The sequence below is a fragment of the Macaca mulatta genome, chromosome 14 (genome assembly GCF_049350105.2).
Source record: "Macaca mulatta isolate MMU2019108-1 chromosome 14, T2T-MMU8v2.0, whole genome shotgun sequence".
Lineage (NCBI taxonomy): Eukaryota > Metazoa > Chordata > Mammalia > Primates > Cercopithecidae > Macaca > Macaca mulatta.
In genome coordinates, this window is record NC_133419.1 from 49,822,990 (window position 1) to 49,829,093 (window position 6,104).

The window sequence follows — 6,104 nt, forward strand, 5'->3', positions numbered from 1 at the left end:
ATTAAATGGGGGGGGAAAAGAATTATTTTGCAAAATACTAATGATGTAAAATATGAACAGCATGAATCTGATCGATTTTATTTACATCTTTATGTTTGAATTAGAGAGAGAAATGGACAAGGAAAGAAGAAAAAAGCAGATGGTTGGATGCAGAATCAAAAAGAGAGGGTTCTACCAGTAGCTGTGCCACAAATTTGCTCCATGATCCATAAAAAAGCACCCAAACTCTCAGAATCTCAGTTCCTGTATCTGCAAAAGTAATGACTAGATTATCCTGGAGGTCTTTTTTAGCCTTCAAATTTTAACACACAGTAGGGGCTCCATCAGTAACTGCTGAGGTAGTGAGGGAATGCAGGATTGTGACTAGACCAATACTACACACGTGTGAAATCCAGCAACAGAGATGGTGAGCTCATCAACAATAGCAAGGAGGCTGGGAAGCAGAGCCCATCTGTAGACAGCATTTGTACTGCCATAAAAATAGCATAACAAGATTATATTGAAATATCCCACTATTTAACTTAATAATTTAAATGTTTGCCTAATGAGGTGGACTTGATTGGATTAGGGCATTCACAATTAATTTTGATAGATCACTTTACACATTAGAGGTGCATTCTTCTGAACCAGGAGGTGGAACGGAAGTGCAAAATGTTTACGTTCAAACGAGCATGTGATTTTGCAGAAAACATTAATCCCAGATCATGCACACTAAGTCAATTTCAGAAATGGCTTCTAGATATATTATTAGAAATTGCTCTTCAAATATAAAAAGCTTGTAATAGAGTTCTGTCCATTTTTCCTTTGGCTGATGGAAGTTGTTTTATAAATATGCCTATGATAGGATGTTTTCTTCATCCAAGCCTTTTGGTACTAATTGCAACTTTTTAAACACTGTAAGTAGTAGCTGTCATGAATACTTTGAATCCTATTACAAATATGTATTTCTGAACAATTTCACATTTAGGGGTGCATTCTTTCAACTATTTTTTGCTACTTTTTCCCCCTGTTTTTTAAAAAAGAGTTTGAATTGGAAACTGTGGATCCCCTTTTTTTGTTAAGGAAATAATTTTATTATGCAATAGAAAAATGGCATCAGCCCCCTCCTACATTCTCTCAAAAATTAAAGATCCAGGAGTGTTCACATCTGCCCCAGGAGTCAGGAATGAGCAGAGGCTAATGGCCTCTGGAAAGGTAAATTGGAATCAGGCCATAAAATCCATCCCAGAGTTCCAGGAAAAACACATTCCTCGATGCCATTGCTGTCAGATCAAAACTGCATCTCTGTTTTCTATCAGAAAATGATCTCATGTAGAGTGTCCATGGGCAAGGTGCTTCTTGAAGAATTCTTTGGGTCTCAAGCTACCCTTCTGAAAGATGGAGCTAAATCACCCACATCTCAAACCTGAGAAATGGAGGTCCTACATGTGGCAATGTTTAGTGAGAGAGCATGCAGTCATAAAAGCACTGGTTTGGGACTGAGTGACCATAGCTCAAATCCTGACTTTGCTCTTATTAGCTGGTTAACTTGGAGAAGGCACTAACCCTTTCTGAGACTCAAACTCATCATTTAGTAAATGGGGACAATCACACCTGATGGCGAGTGTTGTGAGAATCGAATGCTACATCCCCTAATGCATGATAGCAGCTCTACAAGTTTTAATTCCCGCCACCCCACACCCAGTCTCCTTCTCTGGTAGGGAAGCAGTCCAAAATTCAAGGCACCATTGCCATCTTGGTTTCCGCAAGTGCTCCTGACAAGTCTATGGCACTTAGGACATGGGGGCCCTCTTCTTCCTGGTCTTGGGAAACATGAGGTCTGCTCTGAAGGCTCCAAGCCACCTTTGTTAGCAGAAGCACCTGAATCTTCCTCCCTTCTCCTCCTCTGAGGTCCAAGCTCTATAATGAGACTTCATTAAACTCACCCAATGTGAGGTTTCAGTGACCTTCATAATGAAATCCAAGTACTTTGCAAGGTGCTCCGATTTGAATACATTCCCCAAAAGTTCATGTGTTGGAACCTTAATTCTTAATGCAGCAGTGCTGCAATGTGGGGCCTTTAGATGGTCATTGGGTCATGAGGGTGGAGCCCTCCTGAATGGATTCTTGCCATTACCATGGGAGTGAAGTACAGATTGCTGTAAAAAGGGAGCTCTGGAGCATCGCGATGTCTTCCGCACCTGCTTGCTTTGCCCTTCTGCCTTTCCGCAACGGGATGACGCAGCAGCTTTCCACAGTTCAGTTACCCGTGGTAAACTGCGGTCCGAAAATATTAAATGGAAAATTCCAGAGATAAATAATTCACAAGTTTTAAATTGCATGCCGTTCTGAGCAGCATGATGAAATCTTGGCCCTGCCCAGGTCATGAACCATCTTCTGTGCAGTGCATACCCTACCTGCCTGACAGTCACTTAGTAGCCCTCTGGGTTATCAGACCGACTGTCACAGTGCTTGTGTTGAAATAACCCTTGTTTTACTTACAGTGCAATGCAATAAGATATTTTGAGAAAGAGCGATGACATTCACCTAATTTTTATTATATTGTTATTATTGTTCTATTTTATTATTAGTTGTTGCTAAACTCTTACTGTGTCTAATATATAAATTAAACTTTATCATAGGAATATGTATAGGAAAAATGTCTTTTATACAGGGTTTCGTACTATCCATGGATTCAGGCATTCTTGACGGAGAAGGGAGCACTACTGCATTCTGAACGCATGAACTCTCTCCAACCCGGGTGCTTTGCTTATTTTTGCTGAGGGCTCACTCATCCTGGGATGCCCTTTCCTCTATTCTGCAACTAGGAAAGTTCTTATATTTCAATATCTAGCTCAAATGCCTCCTCCTCCCTTGTGGGTATAGCCACCATGGCTTTTTCTGGTCCTCTTTGGGTTTGTAATGTGTCCTGACGCAGATATTATTCTGATATTAAGGCATTACAGGCTCCCTCAGAAAACCTCCATGCCTTTGCATCTCTGTGTCCCTGGGATCCTCAGAAACCAGGCTGATTATAAAGCTCTTAAAATCCTCCCAAGAATCCTACTGAGTTAGGCACTATTATTGAAGAAATCAAGGTTCAGAGACACTAAGTAGCTTGTCTATAGTCACACAGCCAGTGGGTGTAGAACAAGGATTTGAACCTTGAGAACGTCACCTCCAAGTCTGTGCTCTTTCCACTGCTCTATAAGCCTCTCCATGATCTCCTTAAATCTCCCACCAACCCAGAAGGCAGACAGGGAAGGCCTCTTTATAGAAGAGGGAACTGAGGCTGACGGAAATGGTCACTTCCGAAGGCTTCCTGACTCATTCTGGGAACTGACTAAAGTTCTGGGTTTCTGATTCCAAAACTGGGCCCCTGCACAGCCGCAGGCTCCTGTCAGTGACCTGCTGAGTCACCCGCTCCAGAAAGCCACCTGCAGCAGGGTAGGTGGAGCCTGGGCTATGGCAATGCCTGACAAATTCATGTGCCTCTCAGGGCCCTTCTAAGCCCCCTCACCACAGAGGTGACGAGTAAATGACAAGGGGCATCTCTGCTCCCAAGGGATTCCAGTCACGCGAACTCCGCCAATTAAGGCTGGAACGATGTCATCTCCTGAAATAGCATTTTAATGAATGATGGTTCTGGGATAAATTGTTATCTTGTGATCCCTCATTAGAGAGCTTAATTAGATCCATCATAAAACATATTGATCAATGGCACTGAGCAGGTCCACAGGACATTCACCGTCTGCTGGAACATTCCTGCTCACCCTTTGGTAGAGCCTGGTGGGACCAGTCCCTGGGTCCTAAGAGCTGCTTGGGTGCAAGTTCTTTTTGAGTACCTGGGCACCATTATCCTGGTTCTTTCCTTCTTCTCTTATTTTCTTTCCCAAATATTTATTTTAGCACCGTCCGTGTGCCAGGCACTGTGCTGGCTGCTTATGCTTTAGTTTATCCTCATGAATATCTGTTATTTCCTTATTTTGAAAATGGTGAAACAAACACCCCAAGCTGTCAACTGGGTGTAGCCCCAAAAAACTGAGTTATATTTCAGGTAACTTCTGGGGAGTGGCTAATGCAAGATGGACAAAAGTAAAACTGAAGGGAAGAGTAGATTGATTAAACTCCTAATCCCTGCTGAGACTCTCTGCTGGCAGTATATATATGTCACATTTAACCTTCATATCAATGGTGAGAATTTTCATCTTCATTTTATAGTTAAGAGAACCGAGTCTCAGAAATGTTACTTGCTCAAAGTAATATAGCCAGTGAATATCAGAGCTGGAATTAGAACATGGCTCCAGGAACCTCAAATCCAGACAGGTGTGGGTTCAAACTCCAGTGCTATTACATATGCGCTATATAATTGTGTAATTTCTCAAGTTACATAAACCTTCTGAATATCAGACACTGCATCTACAATACTGAGGGTAATAACTGGACCCACCTCATACAGTTATTTTGAGGATTCAATGAAATAATGCCTGTCAAGCATTTAAATAGTATCTGACCCACCCTAAGTGTTCAGTAAAGATTTTTCACTGAACATCCCAATTGTTTCCCCTTGGAAAGAAGTGACCTGTTTCCTTATCTATAAAGTGAGTATAGTAACCCTTGCCCTTAAACAATTCATAGGAGAGCACTTTAAAAAAGGTAAAGTATTCAAACTGGTTGGTCACCTTCTGTATACCTGTGTGCTGGCAAAAACTGGAGTCAGCATCTATTTTATGGAAGTTTTTTTTTTTTTATCTCAGCTTACTGCAAACTCTGCTTCCTGGGCTCAAACCATCCTCCCACCTCAGCCTCCCGAGTAGCTGGGACCACAGGCACACGCCACCAAATCTGACTAATCTTTTGTATTTTTGGTAGAGATGGGGTTTCACCATGTTGCCCAGGCTGTTCTTAAACTCCTGAGCTCAAGCAATGCACCTGCCTCAGCTTCCCAAAGTGCTGGAATAACAGGCATGAGCCACTGAGCCCAGCCTGGAAGAATTTTAAATTATTATTTTTATTATTAAAATAATGCACTAGCACAATGGTGGTGGGGATGGGAAGATGGATCAAGAGAAAAAGGTGGGGGTGGGTAATAAAATCAGAGTATTGAGACTTCAGTGGAAGGTAGAGGTTACTTTGGTGGCCCAGGAAGTGGCCTGGGGAGTCTAACCAATGGGGCATGACTGCATTGATTCAAGGGTCTGGGCTCCACAGGGTGTGCTTGCAGTGGTGGTATGTGCACATATCTGCATTGTGCGTGTGTGTGTGTGTGTGTATGTGTGTTGAACATAATGCACATAGGATTGTAGAACTTTGCTATACAAAAGAAAGGACTCTGGAGACTCATCCATGGATTGTGCAAGCAGGTGTGTGTGTGTGTGTGTGTGTGTTTCTCCTTTTGTGTATTGAGGCCGGTTTCCATGAGAGGGTGACTTTTTTCACCTGTGTACACTTGGAGTTTTTTTCCTTTTTTATTATAGTAAATGTAGCTTGAAAGCTGGGGATAGCATAGCTTTTCCCTGAACACAGATCACATCACATAATTTTTCTTTCAGAGAAAAGTGCTGCAAAATAACCTGCAGATGGTGAGTCTCCTTCTCTTTCTGTCCTGCTCTTGCGTGCTCTCTCTGTCTGTCTGACTCTTTGTTTTTCTCCATCTGTCTCCATGTCTCTCTGTATCTCTGTCTCTGAAGCCCTATTTATAGCTTAAAATGCTTTCATATTTTAACACTTGGCATGTAAAATGCCCCCGTATTACACAACATAGCATGCATTCGGGTTTGTAATTAGATCATTGTTTCATCCCAAGTTCCACACATAATGATGCTGGACCTTGTTCCTTATTCCCTAGTACTACCTGCAAATACTGCCAGGTCTGGGTATCCTGCCCTAACCCTTTTCCCAGTTTTGTTTTTGCCAACTCCCAATGAAAATCCTGCAACCTCACTGCTCCCTGCTCCCTTGCTGATCCTCTCCTGCAGCCTTCGCGATGGGTTCAGTGTTCCTCGGCGACGGCTCAGAGCAGCCCCTACCTCCTCTCCCTCTTTCTCTCTCTCTCTCTCTCTGGCATAGCCTGAACAATCGCTTCACTCTGTTAGCAAGGCCATCAGAATTTCTGAACACAGTCA